At 40.9% G+C, this 22,806-nt stretch overlaps 1 pseudogene; it reads right to left on the bottom strand.

Annotated features, from left to right (window-relative positions):
* Window positions 1-22,806, bottom strand: part of LOC129019891 (small ribosomal subunit protein eS10-like) — a 482,677-nt pseudogene that overhangs the window by 47,612 nt on the left and 412,259 nt on the right.

Genomic DNA, 22,806 nt, shown 5'->3' with positions numbered 1-22,806 from the left:
CTTCTGATTACAATGGGCCCACCCAGATAATCTAGAATAATGTCCACATCTTAAGATTTTAATTTTATCACCCCTGCACAGTGTTTTTACCAAGAAAAGTAAATGCACTGTTTCCGGAGCTAGGGTGCAAACATTTTAGGAGTCCCTTATTCTGCCAACACGGGTAACTTTCATAAATGTCACCCACAACAAAAACTTGCTTTGCCTTCCTTCTGTGTCTCACTTTTCTGTCTGTGCACAAACATCAAGGTGAAACACACAAGTTCTATGAAGTAGCTGGATGACTCTAGACCATTCATTTGAGCCCCCTCAGCCTCTTTTCTCATCTTCAGCAGAAGGGTGACCATTTGCGCATCAGAAAATGAAAGTGGAAGAGTAAATCAAAATGTGTAAGATATTAGTCACAGAGCAAGGTAAGAGATGAGCCCTTGGGTAAACATTTTTTTTTTTTTTTGAGATGGCGTCTCGCTCTGTCACCCAGGCTGGAGTGCAATGCCACGATCTCAGCTCACTGCAACCTCCGCATCCCAAGTTCAAGTGATTCTCCTGCCTTCAGCCTCCTGAGTAGCTGGGATTACAGGTGCGTGCCACCACACATGGCTAATTTTTGTATTTTTAGTAGAGATGGGGTTTCACCATGTTGGTCAGGCTGGTCTCAAACTCCTGACCTTGTGATCCACCCACCTCGGCCTCCCAAAGTGCTGGGATTACAGGCATCAGCCACCATGCCCAGCCGGTAAACATTTTTATCAGACCTTTCCTTTCACCATTCCATTTCTGTCACCCTCACCCATCTTCTCCTCTGACTTTTTTCTCTTCAGTGACTTACTCAGTCTAATACACTGTTTAGCATCAAAAGCCACACTACAAACTGTTTTGTGACTCTCTTGGAATGTTCCTGTGATGCCCAGAACCCTGGAAGCCTAAGCCTTACATCAGTGTGCCCTGAATATGAGATATGGGGTCAAAGGTGATTATTTTGGAGCTTTAAGTTTTAAAGACAGTGCTACAAGGATTCAGACTTTCATGGGGCCTGTATCCTATTTTCTTCAGCCTATTTCTTCCCTTTGGAATGGGAGTATTTACCCAATGCCCATACCTCCATTGTGTCTTAAAAGTAACTAACTTGTTTTCGAATTTACAGGCTCATAGGTAAAAGGAAATTGTCTTGTCTCAGATGAAACTTGCTATTTCAGACTTTTGAGTTAATGTTGGAATGAGTTAAGACTCTAGAGACTGTTGGGATGCCATTCTTATATTATTAAATGTGAGAAAGACATGAGATTTGGGGGGGACCACGGAGAGAATAATATTTTTTTTGACCTTTACCCCCGCTCAAATCTCATGTCAAATTGTAATCTCCAAAGTTGGAGGTGGAGCATGGTTGGATGTGATTGGATCATGGAGGTGGTTTCTCATATTTTAACACCATTCTCCTTGGTGCTGTTGTAGCAACAGTGAGTTTTTATCTTGTTGTTTACCAGTGTGCAACCCTTGCCCTCTTCCTACAGCTCCTATTATATAAGATGTCTTCCTCCACTATTGGCTTTCTCCATGATTGTAAGTTTTCTGAGGCCTCCTCAAAAGCTGAGCAGATGCCAGAATCGTGCTTACTCTATAACCTGTTGAATCATGAGACCATTCAACCTTTTTCTTTATAAATTATTCAGGTTCATGTATTTGTCTGTAGCAATGTAAAAACAGACTTATACAGCCTTATTTTCAGTAGAAAAAAAACAAGGGAGTAAACCATTCTAACTATGTACAAGATGAAAAGCCCAAGACAAAGAACAGAGCTATGAAGAAAATGCCTGGACACTCTTCTCTCCCAGGCACAGCTGGAGGATGGGATGAGTTTTGTCCCCAGTTCTTACTATGGTCACTCATCTAGAACTCAGAATTTAAAGCTTCAAATATAAAGACATAAGCTCACAGACAAATTAAGGAAATGTATATACATGGAAGCAACTGTCTGATGACCTTAAAACATCTAGTAAAGACAATATAAACCTGCCTGCCAACAGACCTAGGCAAAAACATATAAATTAAATTATGAAGACATTTCTACTTTATTTTACCAACAATTTTAAAACTATCTATATTCACCAAAGGTTACTAAAATCACATGTATAGAAAACCATTTGGGCTTATTCACTTAATTTGTGAGTACTCATCTATTTTTACATTAATTTGATACCACGTGTAAACAGTATATAAACGTGTGAGATATAAATATACGGGATGAAACATATAACATATACATGTTCACATAAAGATAGAGAGAGACAAAAAGATTTTAGAATTTTGACTTTAGGGTTTTAGGCATGAGATAAGTAAAACCCACCATTTTAAAGGATACTTGGATTCAAATTGCTTTCTTGTAAATGGTAAAGGTTAACATGTATCTGAGGAAGGCTTTACCGAGTTTTAGAGAAAATACATAGCACATTTACATCTCAAAGCAAAGAGAGAGAGAGAGAACTTAAGCTTTTTCAAGAAAAAATTTGGTGTGTTCAAGGAAGATTAAAAATAGATGCCAAGGTAACACAAAAATAATAGAAATTTACCAAGGAGTTTTTTTTATTTATTTTTTATTATACTTTAAGTTTTAGGGTACATCTGCACAATGTGCAGGTTAGTTACATATGTATACATGTGCCATGTTGGTGTGCTGCATCCATTAACTCGTCATTTAACATTAGGCATATCTCCTAATGCTTTCCCTCCCCACTCTTCCCACCCCACAACAGGCCCTGGTGTGTGATGTTCCCCTTCCTGTGTCCATGTGTTCTCACTGTTCAATTCCCACCTATGAGCGAGAACATGCAGTGTTTGATTTTTTGTCCTTGCGATAGTTTGCTGAGAATGATGGCTTCCAGCTTCATCCATGTCCCTACAAAGGACATGAACTCATCATTTTTATGACTGCATAGTGTTCCATGCTGTATATGTGCCACATTTTCTTAATGTAGTCTATCATTGTTGGACATTTGGGTTGGCGCCAAGTCTTTGCTATTGTGAATAGTGCCACAATAAACATACGTGTGCATGAGTCTTTATAGCAGCATGATTTATAATGCTTTGGGTATATACCCAATCATGGGGTGGCTGGGTCAAATAGTATTTCTAGTTCTAGATCCCTGAGGAATCGCCACACTGACTTCCACAGGGGTGAAACTAGTTTACACTCCCACCAACAGTGTAAAAGTGTTCCTATTTCTCCACATCCTCTCCAGCACCTGTTGTTGATTTAGAGCTGTAGCTTTTAATTTGGTCTCTGTTCGTCAACTGAATCACTGTGATGAAGATAGAGCCCATTAAGGAAGAGGGCCAACAAAGTCTTTGCAATTTTTAGACTCTAATAAATTAAATATGTAAAAAAGAGAACCAGATGGAAGGGACAACACTTAGATATTAAAAATCAAGGATTTCACTGAATCCCAGGTCCCCAAGAAGAGGAAAATGCAATGGGGACCATACTGTGCAACACTTCCACAGAGTACTTTGCTCCAAGGCATTTCCCTAATTGTTTAAACTGTGTCTTTTGCATCTAAACATGCAAAGAAATGAGTAGCCCACTGAAGCTATAATAATTTATTATAACCTCAGTTAGTCACCTTCAAAACCACAGCTCTTACCACTGACTGAGCAACCATTACACACACAAGGTCAAATATTTTTACAGTACAAACTAATATAAAAGGCAAAGAGGTCAGGTAACACAATGGAGAAAAGAGCAGAGTTTTAGACCTGAGAGAAATCCATTCACTTGCAACTCTTGGGGATCCATGAGAAAAAAAAACTATGGTTACTCCCCTACAGGAGAGTCTGTGTCATCTTTTCTGTTTTCCTAAAGGGGTCCTAATACAGGAGTTATTGAGAAATTATTTTTAGGCAGCTAGAAAGGGTAAAAGAATTCTTGGTGGAATTTTCCTTTAATAAAAAGCAGCCCCCAAACAATTTCTAACAGAAAACAGACTGAATGATCAGGCTGCAAGCATAAATATGCACATACAGATGCAGGCAACTAAGAGCCAGGTACTCCCAATATGGCGGTTCCTGCTCTTTTTTCCTTGTCACCACATGTGCAGGTGTCATGGTGACCACCAGGTAGAGGCCACAATTGCATAATAAAAGATTAGGGTGGGAGGGCCAGTCTTTTCTCAGGCTATGTAAAAGGCACACCTGGTCAAAACAATCCCCGGGACCCTATGTAAATCAATCACTGCATCCTCAAGTCTCTGAAAAAAAATCAACTGCCTCCCACCCCAAATTGGAGACCCTCTCTTGGGTGACTGCTTTCTCTGTATGAGAAAGCTTTTTCTCTCTCTCTTCTTGTCTGTTAAACTTTTCACTACTAAACCCACTCCTCATGTGTTTCCATGTCCTGAATTCTTTCTCAGTGTGTGACAAAGAACCATGGATGGATTCCTAAAGAGAGCCATTTTATTTGGGAGTTCTCATCCGGGATTGTGATCAGAACAGAAGATAGAATCTTCAGAACGTTGAGTATGGAGCAAACTTCAAATCTGCCCTTTAATTTCAAGGTTCTCTTCAAACTAGTTTCCTTTCATGGAGAACCTCACCATCACATGAGGCTGGGGGATGTCCTGGAGCAGGTGAGAATTTCTGACCAGGACACACCCTGATGTTATTCAAAGGCCTCTGTACTGAACACAGCCTCTGGCAGCCCATCCAGATGTTGGTAATGGGTCTCCTAATTTGCTATCCTGTTGTGAATTTGTTCTTCCTTTCTATCCATGGTCTCTATGTCTCCTATTCTTTTTGTGTATGCAATATGTGGAAATTTTTACAGTTCAGGGAAACAGTTCTATTAGGAAAGATCAGTAAATGCTATAATAACTAACCCAGTAGGTCCCTCCCTCTCTCTCTCCCTCTCTCTCCTTCCTCTGGTAAGCACATGGTATTTCTAAGCCAACAGTGTCACCTAGTGGAAACAGAAATCCTCCTCATGAGGCACATTGTTGGTCCTTTGCCATAACACTGCACTTTTCCAATTCTCTCTTTTTGCTCTGATAGAAAAGCCCTTTCTGTGAATGGGAAAGCTCTGCTTTCAATAGTTAGGAGTAAAATGTTTTCCAAAGACAAATTTGAGTTCCGATACTGTCCCATCAGCAGGAAAAACAGCAATTAGTTCCCTAAATTCATTTAAGGTACTTATTCTATCTCCAATTAGAACAGTATTTAATTAGTAAGGACATTTTAAGAACAGAGTTAACCAGGAACACTTTTCTGAGGGTAAATGTTTTAGCACGGGCCATAACTGCCAACTGGCACATTCCCTCTGTTAAAGAAAGCTTGTTCAAAGGCAACTGTTACAGTTTCTCCACAGATCCTTTTTTCAGGGAGCCAGGCAGATCACAGGAGATAAGCTAAGGCTGCATGGGTAAAGTGTGGCTAATTGCATCACTTCGCTTATGCAGTTCCTTGGTTTACAGGGCCACACCAACAACCATGGGTGGCACATTTAACACAGTGCCAGGACTCAGAAACCAAGGAAAGAAAACAGTTGGGGGCATGCTCCCACTGTCTTCCACTCTACTCTGGGTCACAATGAAAGAAGGAGGACTCTAAGGACACTTTTATTCCCACTTCTTTTTCTAGATGGCTAACAGAGCATCTTCAGCTTGCACCCCTCTGGAGTGCACTTTGAGGCACTAGAACTCTTTTAACCTCAGGACTTTGAAGAGAAAAGCAACTCATTCTATTTTGCACAATGACAGGACATTTTTACTAAACCTTTACAAGCATTATAACAGCAAACCAGATTTTTTTAACAGTCATATCAGGCAGACCTATAAAGAATAATCCCCTAGAATTAGAAAAGCAACTTCCAAGGGAACCATCTGAGAAGAACCTCCATAATTTGGGGTCCCTCCAAGTTCCCTTCTCATTACAGAAACTTAGGCAAATAAAGTAAGACTTAGGCCAATTTTCAGACAATCCTGATGGGTATATATAAGCTTTCCAGAATTTAAGTCAGGTGTTTCACCTCACATGGAAGGATGTTATGCTGCTCCTAAACAAAACGCTAACTGTAGCTGAAAAACAGGCAGCTCTGCAAGCAGCAGAGAATTTTGGAGATGAGCAACATATCTGCTATACTACACCAAAAGGGAAGGAAGGAGATAAGGAAAGTGAAGAAATAGCAGAAACACCATTCCAAATAAGAAGTGAAGCAGTACCTCCTGCCAGCCCTGATTGAAACCCCAATAGCTCTGCAGATGAATGGAAAAGAAAAACTAAGGCCAGACCGTTTAATTCCTCCAAACTATCTATGATAGACTCAAAGCCAGATGAGAATCCTGCAGCCTTTATGGATAGGTTGAGAGGGGCACTATTAGCACACACCTTTTTGTCTCCTGATTCAGTCAAGTGACAGCCCATTCTAAAAGATAAGTTTATTATACATAAAGCTCCCAATATTAGAAGGAACCTACAAAAGATAAGCTATAGTAGCAGATAGCACCTTGGAAAACCTTCTGAGGGTAGCCACTTCAGTCTTTTATAATAGGGACCAGGAGAAGGCCCAGAAGAAAGAGAGAAAGCTCAAGAGAAGGACAAAGCCTCTAGTATCTGCTTTGCAGAGTTGCAAAGTCCAGGATCCCAGAGGTGTATCTACTAGTTGCTCTCGGTGTGGCAAGCCAGGGCATTTTAGGAAGGAGTGTCCAAACAGCAAGAGGAAGTCACCTTGACCCTGCCCAGCCTGTGGTGGAGACCACTGGAGATGCAACTGCTCCCACAGATGGAGGTCACTGGGTTCAGAACCAGTCTCACAGTGGTCCAGCAGGACTGATGGGTCCTGGGGCTAAAACCCCTGGCTCCAGCAGCTCAAACTGCCATTAAAGCACAGGAGACACAGGTGATTCTGGAAATTATAGGAAGGAAAGTAGACCTCCTTCTAAACACTAGATCCAGTCTCTCTCTTTTCCCCTTTCTTATCCAGGCCTCCCCTCTTCCCATAGCACAACCATAAGGGGTGTCTCAGGAAAAATTCTAATCCAATATTTTTCTCAACCTCTTATTTGCAGTTAGAGGGACCTGTTGTGTACACCTGCTTCCAAACCACTGTCACAATACCTCTACTAGTCAGAAAAGCCTCCATATTAACCCTAGGAAAAAAAGGTTTACGCCCCCACTTAATGTGGCAAAATTACTTTCCTCCAGAGGGAGCTCTTAGCTAACAAACAGCTGGTAAAGCAGGAAATATATAAGGAAGGGTAAGCAGTAGTCACTCTAAATAACATCTCTCTTCAGGTGCAGGTGCTCAATCAGCTAAACAAATAGTTCTTCCAAGAGTACTTAAATTAAGCAAGGGAAAGGTAGCTAACATTTACACTGATTCCAAGTATGCTTTTTTTAGTTCTTCATGCTCATGCTGCCATTTAAAATAAAAGGCATTTTCTTACCACCGATGTATTTCCTATAAAATATCACCAAAAAATTAACAGGATACTATCCCCAGTTTTCTTCCATGAGAAATAGCAGTGATACATTATAGGGAACATCAAAAAGGGAACAGATGAATTAGCCAAAGGAAATAGGCTCGCTGATCAGGCAGCTAAGTCACTGGCAAGGTATCAACACACCTCAAAGCCTTCTAATCTAGGAAGGCTCTGTAAGATAAATTAAACCGCAGTACCTTCCTGCAGAAATAAAATAGGCCACTTCTCAGGGTATTCTTTCCAGTCCTCAGAATGGCTGCAGTCAGAGGATGGCAAACTCCATTTGCCAGCCTTCAGCCAATGGGAAATCCTTAAAATCCTTCACCAAGCTTTTCACCTAGGAAAGGATAAAACTTATCAATGTACTCACAGATTATTTTCATATAGAAAATCTCTAAATTGGTTAAGCATGTAACCTCTCTAGCTCACTTCCAACATGAATTGACACATCTAGCAAAAGCCCAACCCCAGGAAATAGGACCACCCTTATTTAACCCAGATTTGGTATTAGTAAAAACTCTCTTCTCTCTCTCTCTCTCCCCTTAAGTGAAGTGGTTAAAATGGCATATTATGTATATACACACACACACACACATATATATACACATGTACACATATATACATATACATATATACATATGTGTGTATATTTATAGACATATGTATATATTAAATTTATAGAAATACATATTCACATCTAATGAATATAAGTATGTATGTGTTTCTATATACACACTCAACCACAATTTTTTGAAAAGTGTTTGGTGAAAAAAAACCCCTCTATGTAAAACACACCCATTCTTATAAGATAGCCCTCATATACTTCCATGCAGAACTCTCCTGACATTATCTGCAGACAGGTTCAAGAATTTAGGGACATGAAGCAGTCCAGGAGAGAGCACATGCGCAACATAAATGTATTTGCAGAGACTGAGAACTAACCTGGATGCATGAATCTCAGCACTGCCAGGACACATACCCTTCCCCAGGGATTCTGACTTTATCTGACCAAGCCCACTATCCAGATCTTGTTGTGGGGCTGGGGCAGAGAAAGTCACAAAGCCTGTTCCCTGGGCACTCTGTGTGACACACAAGACCACCCCCAACCCATCATTAGGTCTCCCCACACAGGACTGACCATCAGGCATCGTGAGGAGGACTCTACCCTGGGCTCAGAAATCACACAAAAGAATTAGCCACAGAGAGAAACACTGAGCTAGAAGAGCTGGTTGCTGACATGGAACAGGGTCCCTGTAGTTCACGAGTCCAACCTGGTCTGAATTCCGCTCACTTCATAAGCCAGGCACCCCTGAGAAACAGCTTTTTCCCACGGTCTCTTCTGAGGTAACACATTAGGGTCCCTCGCTGTCAAGATTCCAGAGATGGAAGAAACAAGGACAGCACACATGCCAGCTTTACCCTTCCTCCCTCCCTGCCTCCCTCCCTCCCAGGAATCAGGGCTCAGGGCTCAGAAGGAAAGGCAGAGACCAGTGAGGCCAGAGTTGGTGAGATAGCTGAAAGGTGTTCAGTGAAAAAAGTGCATCCCCCTTTCATTCTACCTGATGAGCCCTGTCCTGCAAAGCTTCCTCCACCCTGAGGACTTCCCCAGACACCCTCTCTAACAAGACGGATGGTTCCATTTCCTTCCTGCTCACACTGAGGCCTGTCCTGCCTTCTGGTAAATGAAAAACGCACCAAAATCAGCCAGAGTAGCCACCCCTGCCAGGATCCATAATGAGACAATGTCCCCATGTCACCAGGAGAATGAGCTTCCACTGTGTCCCAATCCAGGGCTCTTTCCCTCTGAGAGGCTGACTCATGAAACAGACCACCTGAAAGAGATCAGTGACTCCTCCATCCATTCTTACAATCACCTGACAGGTTCTTGCCCTCTGCACAGGCAAAGCCAATTTATTATGAAGGTGATAGGTAGTAAAGAATGGTTTCACTTACCCAAGGCTGCCAAACAGGAGGACAGAAGTTTATTGTGACTCAAATCAGCTTCTCCAATGGCTCTGAGGTTAGAGTTTTTCAAAAACGTTGAAGGGACGAAAGTGTAAGGAATAAGTACTGTTGACTGGCTGGAGATGAAATGATGCAGGTAGGGAAAATGGTATGTATTTGTTGAATCTGCCTCTGAGTGGGGGCCACATGACTGGTTGAGCCATTGCTCATGAGTCTAGAGGAGGTCAGCTGGTTGCCAGAAAGCAAAAGTCTGAGAAATGGCTCAAAAGATAAATCTCAGATTCTACAATAGTGTTGCTATCTATAGGAGCAACTAGGAAAGGCACAAAACTTGTGACCTCTGGACACATGACTCCTGAGCAGTAAGGGATTATAGAAATTATGCCTGCATTTTAGCAGAATTTGGGACCCTCCCATAATTCATGGTCTTTTCTTAGATTTACCAAGGTAGTCCCGGACAAGGAGGAGCTAATTTTAGGGAGGGACTATTATCATCCTTGCTTCAAAGTTAAACTATAAATTCCTCCCATGCTTACCCAGGCCTATGCCCAGGAATGAGAGAGGACAGCCAGCCTGAGGCTCGAGGTGAGATGGGGTCAGCCAAGCTAGCTTCCTCTCACCATCACAGGCTTTGCAAAGGTGGTTTCACTTTCTACACTGACTCACCAGGGGGTCAGAGGCAGAAGGACAGATCTGCAGTTTCCAAAGCCCATGGGCTCATTTCACCCATTTCACTCATGACTCCATCCTCAACCTGTTGTGGGGCTCATATCCTCCAGTCATGCCCTAGAGACTTCGAATTTCCATCAGACATGTAAGGAGCTTAAAAATTTTCACTCAGTTCTAACAACAAATAAAAAGCTGAACAAACTGAAAAATCAACAACTCGTTTAGATTTCTCAAGAAGCAAGGTCTCAGTGTTAACTGGCCCACATATTGTAGAGACACACAGGCAAATACAGAGCACACACCATACCTCAGCAGAAACACAGGCACAGAAACCCCAGCGGGAACCAGTGCTGGGGTCAGAAAACCTGAACTCTAATTGAGGAAATTCTGGAGGCTCAGTGTGGACACAGCGCAGAGATAAACACACCAGTGGATGGATTAGACTTCGGAGTAGGGGGACAGTTTTATGACTTTTAGTTCCTGGAGCTCTACCAAGTTCTCACAGTCAATATCCAAAAAGAATCCACATCCTTCTTGTGGGAAGAAGGGAAAAAAACACTTGGAAAGTTGTCAGTGAATTATATTCTTCTTGGTAAGACCTACATTTAAGAGAAACTATTTTACTACAGCCTAATTAGCTGGGGTTTGATGGGAGCTTAACTGGCCAAGGGAAGGGGAAATATCCAACTCCAGCCTCCTCAAGTCATCATATACCACCTAATGGAAAGAAAAACCTGAGAGGCACTTGTGACATTCACAGCCCATGACACAGACTTCATCCAGAACCACAGAACCCTTCCCTCCCCACACTCACCACCATGTCACTGAATGCCTGCTCACTCAAGTCCCTTTTACCCAGTACATCATGTGTGGTTTTCAAAAAAATACAAGACAGACTATGGCAAAAAAAAAAAAAAATGCAGTTTGAAAGACAGAGCAAGTATCAGAACCAGACACAGATGTGGTAGGGATGTTGAAGTTATCAGACTGGAAATTTAAAACAACTCTGGTTAAGGATTATGATGGAAAAAGGAGACACCTTTCAGGAATGGATGGGTGATTTAAACAGAGACAGCTATTCTAAGAAAGAACCAAAAGAAATGCTAGAGATTAAAAACACTTTAAGAGAAATAAAGAATGCCATCCATGGGATTACTGGTAGGCTGCACACAGCTGAGGAAAGAATCTCTGGCTTAAGTGTGTGTCAATAGAAGCTTCCAAAACTGAAATAGCAAAGTTTAACAAGAGGGAGAAAAAGTAGAACAACATATTCAGCTTCATATTCAATATTTTGTATCAACAATAGCATATTTTATATTCTGAAGTTGTATTTTATATTTTGTAGCCTAAAAAGCTGTAACATACACATAATGGGAATACTGGTGGTTCCTAGGACCAGGTGGAGCTGGCCAGGTACGTAATATCTGATTTACTGCCTGTTTCATGCACACCTGTGTATTCATAATAACAACATTGTCATAAGGTGGGGTCCTTCACGTGGGGAGATACATGAGCCACTACTGCCTCACTTGGACTCTGCTCAATTTAAACAAAGTTAATCAAACTCTAATTGTTTGGCCCTGCTCAATTCATACTTCACCAATATTGCTGCTCGACTCACACTTCAGAAGTCTGTGCATCTCCCACACAGAGCACGTGGCCCCATGGTCTCTGAGCCCTCAGATCATCATGCATCCATCTGTCTTTTGACACACAGACCTGCTGTGGGCTTTTAAGGACTTGGATTGGTTGAGAGATAGTAGATGTCAACTCTGATTGGAAAATGCTCGTGGAGAAATCAATGGTGCCACACAGGGGAAACTTCTCTATTATCTGCACACCGAATCTGCCCAAGCCCTCTGTCACCAGCAACTCCGTGGAGGATGAGGAGGCTGTGGTCTTAACCTGTGAACCTGAGACTCATGGCACAATCTACATGTGGTGGGTAAATGGTCATAGACTCACACTTAGTCCCAGGCTGCAGATGTCCAATGATAACAGGATCCTTGCTCTACTCAGTGTCACAAGGAGTGACACAGGACTCTATGAATGCCAAAGGAAGAATGTAGTGAGTACCAGCCACAGTGACCCAGTCACCTGGAAGTTCGCTGTGAGTATCCTCTTTTCCTTCATGGACAAGGCTGCCCGTCCAAATCCACATCACCCGAAGCCAGGCCTCTCAGTCCCTCTCAGGTCCATGTATGAAGACACTTACCCCTGGACCCCCAAGCTGGCCATGACTTCCTGCCGCAGGCAAACATGGGTAGGCCCAGGAAGGGAGGAGCTCCTCCAGTCTTAGGAGACTCTGGTTCCACAGCTTGTGATGTGAGAAACAGGTGAATATCTTAGAATCCTCCAGTTCAGTGAACACAGAGGAAGTTTGGCTGGGACTTCGGGGTTGTGACTTGGCAAAAAGGAATACTGTGTCCCTTTCATAGACCAGGAGCTTCCCATTCCCTCTGATAACATTACCTGTGGCTTTATTCTCTTTGCTCCAGATGGCCCAGATGAACCCATATCATATTTTTCAGACACCTATTACTATCCAGGGTCAAACCTCAACCTCTCCTGCCTCACTGGCTCTAACCCATCAGCAGAGTATTCTTGGCTGCTGAATGGGAATGACCCTCAAACAGGACAAGAGCTCTTTATCCCCCAAGTCACTATAGAGAATAGTAGGGACTATCTGTGTTATGTCCATAACCCAGTCACTAATGGCAAAAACTTCGCAACCAAGAAAATCACAGTCCCTGGTAAGTGGATTGCTGGAGCATTGGCAATATGCTTTCAGGTGAAGCCTATCTGGCTTTCCAAGAAAGAGCCAGGAAAACATTTTTATTCTCAGCCTGTGTCCCATGCACAAAAGTAAATCCCAAATTTTTCTCCTGAACCCTCCCAATTCATATCTACAGATTCTCTTCCCTTTGTTTTCCGGAATTCTGTTGGATGACCTTGGGTCCAGCCTGAGAAATGTAGGGAAATGGCTTTATCAGCCCCAAGCCCTATGCAGTGTAAGGGCCTTCACAGAGGGAGAAAGAGGAGGGTCCTCATGGTCAAGCTGTTTCTGTCACCAAAATATCCCTTCTGTCTCCTTTGTGTGTGTGTCTGTGTGTGTGTACTCCATGAGCTGCAATGAACATCAGAGGCTTCAAAACAAGCCCACTTTTTCCCCAAATGAGAGGAGGAAGCCCCTTGGTTGAGGTAGAAGCAGCTCAGACTCTGCTTCCTGCATTACTGTGGGCGTACCCAGTGACAACCGTGTCCTGACTCCAGCCGGGGTGGGGCCAGGGCATGTGGATAAGGTGCCTGGGTGGCCGGTCCTGAATCTGGCTAAATCTAGCTGCCAGTAGCAGCCAAGCCTCCCATGGGTAAGTCTTTAAAAAATGGGAATAGGGCTGTGTCCTGGCTCTGAAGTCACCGCCTGTTTGAGTCTGTGGATACAGCTCCTGGAACACAGCACAGAGGACAGTGAGTGATGCACACTTGGAGAAATAGGGAGATTAACTCACAAAAGCTCTCTATGGCAGGGAAGCAACAGTGACAAAAAGTGTGTATTTATAGAAAGGCTAAGAGTACCAGACACTATATATCTAAGACTTACCATTAACTGTTTCTAAGCGTGCAATTTAGTGTTGTGTTACTATCAACACTATCCATTTCCAGAGCTTTTTTTATCCTACTATACTAAACCTCTGAACCCAATAAATGATGACTTTCATTCCTTCTCCCCTTAACCCCTGTTAATCACCATTCTAATTTCTGTCTCTATGGAACTGACTATTCTAACTATCTTACATAAATGGAAGTATATAACAATTATCCTTTTGTGTCTGGCTTATTTCACTTCGCATAATGTCTTCAAGGTTCATCCATTGTGCACCATGTGTCAAAATGCTATCAGTTGCTAAGATTGAAGAACATTCCAAAGTATGGATATACCTTTTTGTTCATCCACTTATCTTTCAATAGCCTTTTCGGTTGTTTCCACCCATTGGCTACTGTGAGTGATGCTGCTGTGAACATCAGTGTGCAAATATCTGTTCAAATATTTTTCAATACTTTTGGCTGTATGTCCAGAAGTAAAATTCCTGGTTCAAGTGGTAATGCATTAATTTTTTTTTTTGTAGTGTATATGTGAATTTTTATTTTATTATTATTATTTTTTATTATTATTACTATTATTATTATTATACTTTAGGCTCTATGGTACATGTGCACAACGTGCAGGTAAGTTACATATGTATACATGTGCCATGCTGGTGCGCTGCACCCACCAACTCGTCATCTAGCATTAGGTATATCTCCCAATGCTATCCCTACCCCCTCCCCCCACCCCACAACAGTCCCTGAAGTCTGATGTTCCCCTTCCTGTGTCCATGTGTTTTCATTGTTCAGTTCCCACCTATGAGTGAGAATATGCAGTGTTTGGTTTTTTGTTCTTGCGATAGTTTACTGAGAATGATGATTTCCAATTTCATCCATGTCCCTACAAAGGACACGAACTCATCATTTTTTATGGCTGCATAGTATTCCATGGCATTAATTTTTTTAAGAAACTCACATACCATTTTCTTTTCTGTTGTTGATGTTGAGACAGGGTCTTGCTCTGTCACCGAGACTGGAGTGCAATGGTGCAATCTTGGCTCACTGCAACCTCCACCTCCCAGGTTCAAGTGATTCTCATGCCTCAGCCTCCTGAGTAGCTGAGATTACAGATGCATGCCACCATACCCAGCTAATTTTTGTAATTTTTTTTTTTTTTATCACAATTAATGTTTATTTCTTGCTCACATAAGTTGGGGTGGGGGCAAGGAGAATCAGCTCATCCTATTATTTAGAAACCAAGGCTGAGAGCGTCTCTGCCTCTTAATCACAGGGCTGTCATTATCTACTTAAGATCTGCAGATGATGCTGTGTGGAGGAATGGAAGTGCTTATAGGAGGGTCTTCAGGCACACCTGCCATTGGCCAAGCTCAGTCATGTGGCCACACCTAATTGCAAGGGAGGCTAGGAAATGTGCTCAGGAGGAAAAGGCAACCGGTTTGGTAATAGTTTCTGCCACAAGGTGTATGACTAAAAGGACAGGTCTAGAAGGGTACTGATGCAAAAGTCTAGCTAGCTAGAATTAATATATTTTTTTTTTTTTAATAAGACATTTGATCGTAAATGTTTTTTTTTTCTTTTATTATTATTATTATTATTATTATACTTTAGGTTTTATGGTACATGTGCGCAATGTGCAGGTAAGTTACATATGTATACATGTGCCATGCTGGTGCGCTGCACCCACCAACCCGTCATCTAGCATTAGGTATATCTCCCAATGCTATCCCTCCCCCCTCCCCCCACCCCACAACAGTCCCCAGAGTGTGATGTTCCCCTTCCTGTGTCCATGTGTTCTCATTGTTCAATTCCCACCTATGAGTGAGAATATGCGGTGTTTGGTTTTTTGTTCTTGCGATAGTTTACTGAGAATGATGATTTCCAATTTCATCCATGTCCCTACAAAGGACGTGAACTCATCATTTTTTATGGCTGCATAGTATTCCATGGTGTATATGTGCCACATTTTCTTAATCCAGTCTATCATTGTTGGACATTTGGGTTGGTTCCAAGTCTTTGCTATTGTGAATAATGCGGCAATAAACATACGTGTGCATGTGTCTTTATAGCAGCATGATTTATAGTCCTTTGGGTATATACCCAGTAATGGAATGGCTGGGTCGAATGGAATTTCTAGTTCTAGATCCCTGAGGAATCGCCACAATTTTTGTAATTTTAGTACAGATGGGGTTTCACCACACTTGCCGGGCTGTTCTCAAACTCCTGACCTCAAGAGATCCACCAATCTCGGCTCCCAAAGTGCTGGGGTTACAGTCATGAGCCGGCCATGCTATGCCATTTTTTCCACAGTGGCTATAACATTTCCCATTCCCATCAGCAATACACAAAAGCTTCACTTTTTCCACATACTTGAAAACACTTGTTTTGTGATGTTGTTGATGTTGTTTTTATCAAAGCCATCCTAATGTGTGTGAGGTCGTGTATCGCTGTGGTTTTCCTTTGCATATCTCTAAGTATTACTAATATTGAGAATCCTTGCATGTCCTCATTGGCCATTTGTATATCTTCTTTAATAAAATCTCTATTTTAGTCCTTTGTCCATTTTTTAATTGGGCTTTTGCGTTTTTGCTGTTTTTGATTTGTAGTGTTCTTCATGTATTCTTGAAATTAATCTCTTATCAGATATATGATTTGCAGATATTTTCCCTATGTCATAGTTTGCCTTTTTACATTCTTGATAATGGCCTTTCATATATAAAAGTTTTAATTTTCACTAAGTCCAATTTATCCTTTTTTTTACCTATGCTTTTGTAGTTGTAACTAATAAATCATTCTGAAATTCAATATCATGAAGCTTTTTCCTTATGTTTTCTTCTAAGAGTCTGGTAGTCTTCACTCTTCCATTTAGGGCTTTGATCCATTGTGGGTTCATTTTTTTGTATATGGTGTGAGGTAAAGTTTCAACTCATACTTGTCCATGGATAGCCAGCTTTCCCAGCATTTCTTGTTAAAAAGACTGTCCTTTCCCCATGGAATGGTCTTGGCACTCTTGACAAAAATCATTTGGCCATATATGCAAGCTTTCTTTCTGGGTTCTCTATTCTATGCCATTAGTTTCTATGTCCTCTTTATGCCACTACCACACTGTATTGATTACTGTAGCTTTGCAGTAGATGCTGAAATCTGAAAGTGTGGGTCCTCCAGCTTCCTTTTTCCTTTTCAAGATTGAAGTTTTTAATTCCACCTTGGACATGCTGCACTCAGATATTTTTGAAGGTTTTAGGATGTGAGAAAGGCTGATTGCTATTTTCTATGACCTTGGAACTTTCCACCTTTTCATAGTTGCATCTTTCTCTCGGTGTCTCAGTTGTGGTAGCCATGAATGGCCTCCATGGCAGGGACTTGGCTGACAGATGGCCCAGGTCAGGGCATTTCAAATTCACCTTACATATGATGAGTCTATTGTGTATATACTTATTTATATATGATAAAATTGACATTCATATTACATATGTGAATTTTATGTATAAATGGCCTAGTGTTTATGTGTTATCTTTTTCATAGATATGGAAATATGTATATATTTTAAATTGTTATATATTCTATATTTTTAGATTATTATATATTGTATATAAATATATAGAAATATGTATATGCTTTTTCCATATATATGTAAAAAGAGAACACATAAAACACTAGGAGGCTGTGGACACAGCAGATGGGACACAGCACAGAGGACAGTGAGTGACACACACTGGGAGAAATAGGGAGATTTGGCCATGGGAGCTCTGCATGGGAAGGAAGGGGCAGTGACAAAAAGTGTGTATTTATAGAGAGGGTAAGACTACCAGACACTACATACATATATAACATATGTCAATTTTATTATATGTAAATGTCCTGGTGTTTTATGTGTTACCTCTTTTTCCATATACATATATGGAAAATATCTATATGTTTTACATTATTATACATTTTATATTACATATTTTATTATATATATTACATATGAATAAGTATATGGAAATATTTATTTTTCTCCTGTGCACATGAAAAAAGAGGTAACACATAAAACACTAGGACATGGTTACTGGGTACATGTGGGAGAGAGAGAAAAAAGCTAAGTGCTAAAAAGTCAAGCCTGGTATGTTAGTTTATGCCCACTGAGATGCATCCAAGATGAGATTACACATGCAGGATAATTTATTAGGAAAAATGCCTGTGAGGGAAAGTGGGGCAGGCATGAAAAAAGTCTGGGGAGCTTTGAGACCACTATGCAAATCTGATTCCTGTGAAGGAGAAAGAGAAAGAAGATTTAGCTACAGTTCAAAGACAGCATGGCAAGACTGATGGAGATTCTTCCCACCAGTCACCCAGGAGAATAAAACAGAGTCTCAAAGAACTGGGCTTGCATTCATATCCCTGCTGGGAGCTTCAGGAAAGTGAGGACTCTATGCAAAGTAGATTGTCAATTTGGAATGCACTGATCTGGGCCTTCTGTCAATCAAGTCAATTGATTATTAATTAGTCAATTATTAGCTGGGAGTGCTGGAATTACCTAGGGAAATTTTTCAACATACATAAGCCTATACTTTCTCGGCCCTATTCATTAATGGGCTCCACCAAGAACTCAGTAATCCTCTTGAGAAACACAAGCTGCCATGGAGACCTGACAGGGTCTTATTCATGCTACCACAACTGACACACTGAGAAAAAGATGCAACCATGAAGGGGTAGAAAGTTCTCATGACACAGAAAATAGCAGTCAGCCTTTCTCACATCATAAAGGCTTCAAAAATATCTGAGTGCAGCATGGTCAGGATGAAATTGACAGAAGGCGGATCACTAACTTAGAAACACATTGAGAGAGAAAAAAACTACAAGAATATAGTTGGCTAATCATCTACCAGCAACCCTCCCACAAAATTAATGTAATCCCCAAAGGAACAAGTAGAAACTACTTCATACTTAGCGATGGTTCCTAAGGTACCACACTGTAAAACAACATCACCTTTATTCCTTCTCTTCTTTTCTTTCCATGACAGATACTTCAGTACAAGGAAGGTCTCCTGGCCTTTCAGGTACAGCCACTGCCAGCATCATGACTGGAGTACTGGCCAGTGTGGCTCTGATATAGCAGCCCTGGTGTAGTTTATTTCAGGAAGACTGGCAGGTATGATGGCCTTTCCTTCTGTCCAGTTTCCTACAGGGTTGGCTGCCATGCTTGGGAGAGGGAAAGGACTTCTTTGCTGGTATTTGGGACTGGATCTCCTCCTACTCCCACTAAAGTCCTGCTTGTCAGCACTTATTCCTGCATGTCTCTTCTCCCCTGTTCTTCATGCTCCCTGTACCCCACTGTCTCCTACAAATGAGTATCCTCAGCCTCTGCTCATTTGTTTCCCAGATTCAATACCTTATAAAACCCTCTTGATCCTTTTTTTTTAACATCTCTCACTTGTGTCATTCTCTCCATTCCCACAACCTCAACAACTGCTAGAGGTACTGCTTGACTTATCTCCCGTCTTTCAAATCTTCCTTGTGTATGACTGCTTTATTACCTTCCTAAATTCTAGTTAACTCACCTATTCAAAAATCTTCAGGGATCTACTCTTGCCTATTTGGTAAGTTCTCATTTCTTCTCTTTACTAATTTTTATTGCTTCCATTTCCTCTATTCCCTAGTATAATTTCTCCATTCTAATTAAATCTCTCTTTCTATATATCCCTTCCCCTCAACCTGATATACACATAGAATGCTTAGTTCCAACACTATGCCTAAAAACAGGGTGATCTCCCATCTACCATCTGCATTATGGGCTTACCCATACCCTTCATCACAAGCAACCTCTGACCTCCCAGAGAAAGTTGACTCAGGCATTAATGTGTAAACCTGAGACTCAGAACACAACCTACATGTGATTGAGAACATTTTCCTGATGACCAACTCATATGTTCATGAAAGATACAGAAATGAAGAAGGCAAAGTTTCTACCCCAGGGAACATAAAGCCTAAGATAGATGATAAGACCCGAAAAATAATTATAATACCAAAATGGAAAAAAGTGAATGCCACAACAAATCAGAGAAATCTGATGGGAAATACAGCTACACATTGGAATCACTGGAAAACATTTTTTTAAATGGATGCCCAAGCCCCACCCATAGGATCCAATTTAATGGTCTAAAGTGAGACTCAGGCATTGGTAATTTTTAAGTCTTCCCAGATGCTACTAATGTGTAACCAGGATAAAGAACAGCTGTTCTAATAGGTAAAACTTAGACCTAAATTAATGATTATTAACTGGGAGTATTGGAATTATCTAGGGAAATTTTTCAGCGTACATAACCCTATACTTTCTTGGCCCTATTAATTAATGGCCTCCACCAAGAACTCAGTAATCCTGTTGAGAAACACAAGCTACATGAAAAAGCCACTTTATGTGATATGTAAAATTTTATGAAAAGCATTTTCAAATAAGTGGTAAAGGATGCCAAACCTTCTCTATGTTATACGGATATGTTACTGATATGATTGTTCCAGAAATTGTATGAGATTCCTAGAAATTAAATATGTTATCAGCCATAATGTCATATAACACAGAAGTAACTAACCTTTTATGTGAGCTGTGTTATCATAATGAATTCTCATCAGAGTTTTAAACATAGTCATTTAAAATCTTTGTTATTCACAGACGTTATTTTATTCTTCCTCAAAGCATTTCCAATCAGCCACAGTCCAAAATTTCTTCCTTTTCAAGGAGATTTATGGAAAAGATGCTGACAAGTACTTTTTAAAACAAGTTTCTGATAACTTTCAGATTACACCACTGGACTGTCTAAGAACTTCCAAACTTTAAATGAAGAGACTGATATCTTCATAAAATTCTCAGCCTACCAAGCAGGAAAAACATTGATTTCATTGAAATAATTGATCATAAAAAGGATAATGATTTTATGACTTTTATTTGAAATTTTGCTGATTCTTTAAATGGTTTGTTTTCTAGATTTATGGAATTTTTTCTTTTAATTTTTCTATAGCTTATAGCAGTTCAATAAACTATACTTCTGGGAACAATAATTGAAACACTTACTTTTGTTGTCTACCTGACTGCCCCAGAATTGGGCAACTATTCATGAGTATTGATGTGTTTATGGTAACACAGATATTTGCATAAGTTCAGTAACAATCTGCTGTCTTTGTAACAGGACACATTTGAAATCATTGGTTATATTACCAAGGCTTTGACTGGGATGTTATATTTAAGAATATAGATAGAATGAACCAATATGAACTGCAGGCAAAGCCTGAAGTCAGCCTTGGTTTGGCTTCCTATTCTCAAGAAGTTTGTAAATGTTTAATGTCAGATTCCTTATAAAAATTTAGAGCAAAGAAAATTTTAAAAGACAGCCTACATGGTCCATTGCTACTCTTGCTGCACTTATGTAAAGAATCAGACCACGTTTGAAGAAACTCAACCTATTTTGCAAACAAACTTATTCTACTGAAATTATCATTGGTAAAACTAGAGATGCCCATGGAGAGAAAAATTATGTGGAAAATAAAAACTGTTCTATACTGGTTATGGGATGCTAGCTCTGTTCATTGTTTCTGTGTTTCTAGTATCCTCCTGTAGACTGGACATTACCCTGAATTCTACTAGTTCCTCCAATTCCATTTTCTCCCATGGAATCACTAAGAGCAAGACCCACTCTCTTCCAGAAGCCCTATAAGCTGGAGGTGGACAACTCAATGTAAATTTCATGGGAAAATCCTTGTACCTGAAGTGTGAGCCACTCAGAACTCACCAAAATGTTGGACACCATAACAACAGATGCTCAAACTGTAAACCAGGACAACAAGTAGATGACTTCACACTGTGGATAGTTTTTCCCAAGATGTCAGAACAAGACTCCCCATCATGATGAGGCTCTCAACCCTCTTTACTGTCCTTACTCATATACCTGCCTCTTTCACTTGGCAGGATAATGCAGTCATTAGAATTTCACATGTAGTTGCTTCTGAGGGTAACAACAGAGTGTCAGATATGTCATCTTAACCTCAAACTTTTACATAACATCTCAAGGGGAAATGTGGCTCTCTCCATCTTGCATACAGGGCTCCCAATAGAAGTGAACACAGAGATATTGTCTGTGTGTTTGCAGAGAAGATGGTTTCTATAAAGAGTAGGAAAGCTGAAATTATAGTAGAGTCCCCTTTAAATGCACATTGTGTGGATAGCTCTCACGATTTCCTAAGAGATACATTGTAATACATGACAGTAATACTGATTCTAGCAGAATAAAACATGTACCACATTTGCTAATACTGTTCTCTTAAAATAATTTTAAAAGAATGGGGTGGGCCCTCCCATGTGTCCAGGCCACGTCTCTGAACAGAATCCTCCATCTGCAGCAACAATGCCTAAGAAGATGACATGTACTTGGTCCTGATATGCAGCCATTCCTGTATACCCTTCCCCTGCTGCAGGGCCGTACCAGCCCAGGGCCCAAATCTTCAGCTGCAGAGCTGAGAGAGAACATGGGATACCCAACATCTCTTACCTTCTTCCAGTCCACTGCAGTGGCTACTGGCATGGCCCATTTACCCCTGAGGACACCCATCTGCTGACCCACAGTTTCTAAGAGTCAGAGTTTCCTGGCTTCTCCGAGCCCCAGCTGCTTTCTCTCTGCTGAACCCTTCTCCTCCCCACAGGTGTCATTGCCTTAGCAGACACCTCTTTCATCTGCAGGTAACAGGTAAGCCAAGACCCAGACTCCAGAGTATAAAAAAGGATTTCAAAACCTACTGTGTTCAATGGAGATGCCCACTTGTGGGTGGCAAGCTACCCAGGTGGTGAGGCAAGAGACTCAGGGCATGAGCTGTTCCAGTATCATAAAATATAAAAGAAGAACAGTTATACCAGATATAGATCTTAGATATGATTATATATGAATATCATTAATCATTAGTTGGTAGCAATTGCTCTTTATTCCAATATTATAATAATCCTCACTCTATAATCATAACCTAGGAAAAGCAGGCCATACAGAGATAGGAGCTGAGGAGACACAGTGAGAAGAGACCAGAAGACAAGAGTGCGAGCCTTCTGTTATGCCCAGACAGGGCCACTAGAGGGCTGTTT

This window comes from Pongo pygmaeus, chromosome 20, assembly GCF_028885625.2.
Source record: "Pongo pygmaeus isolate AG05252 chromosome 20, NHGRI_mPonPyg2-v2.0_pri, whole genome shotgun sequence".
In the NCBI taxonomy this organism is placed as follows: domain Eukaryota; kingdom Metazoa; phylum Chordata; class Mammalia; order Primates; family Hominidae; genus Pongo; species Pongo pygmaeus.
Note: the sequence above shows the minus strand (reverse complement) of the source record. Positions and strands in the feature narration are given on the sequence as shown.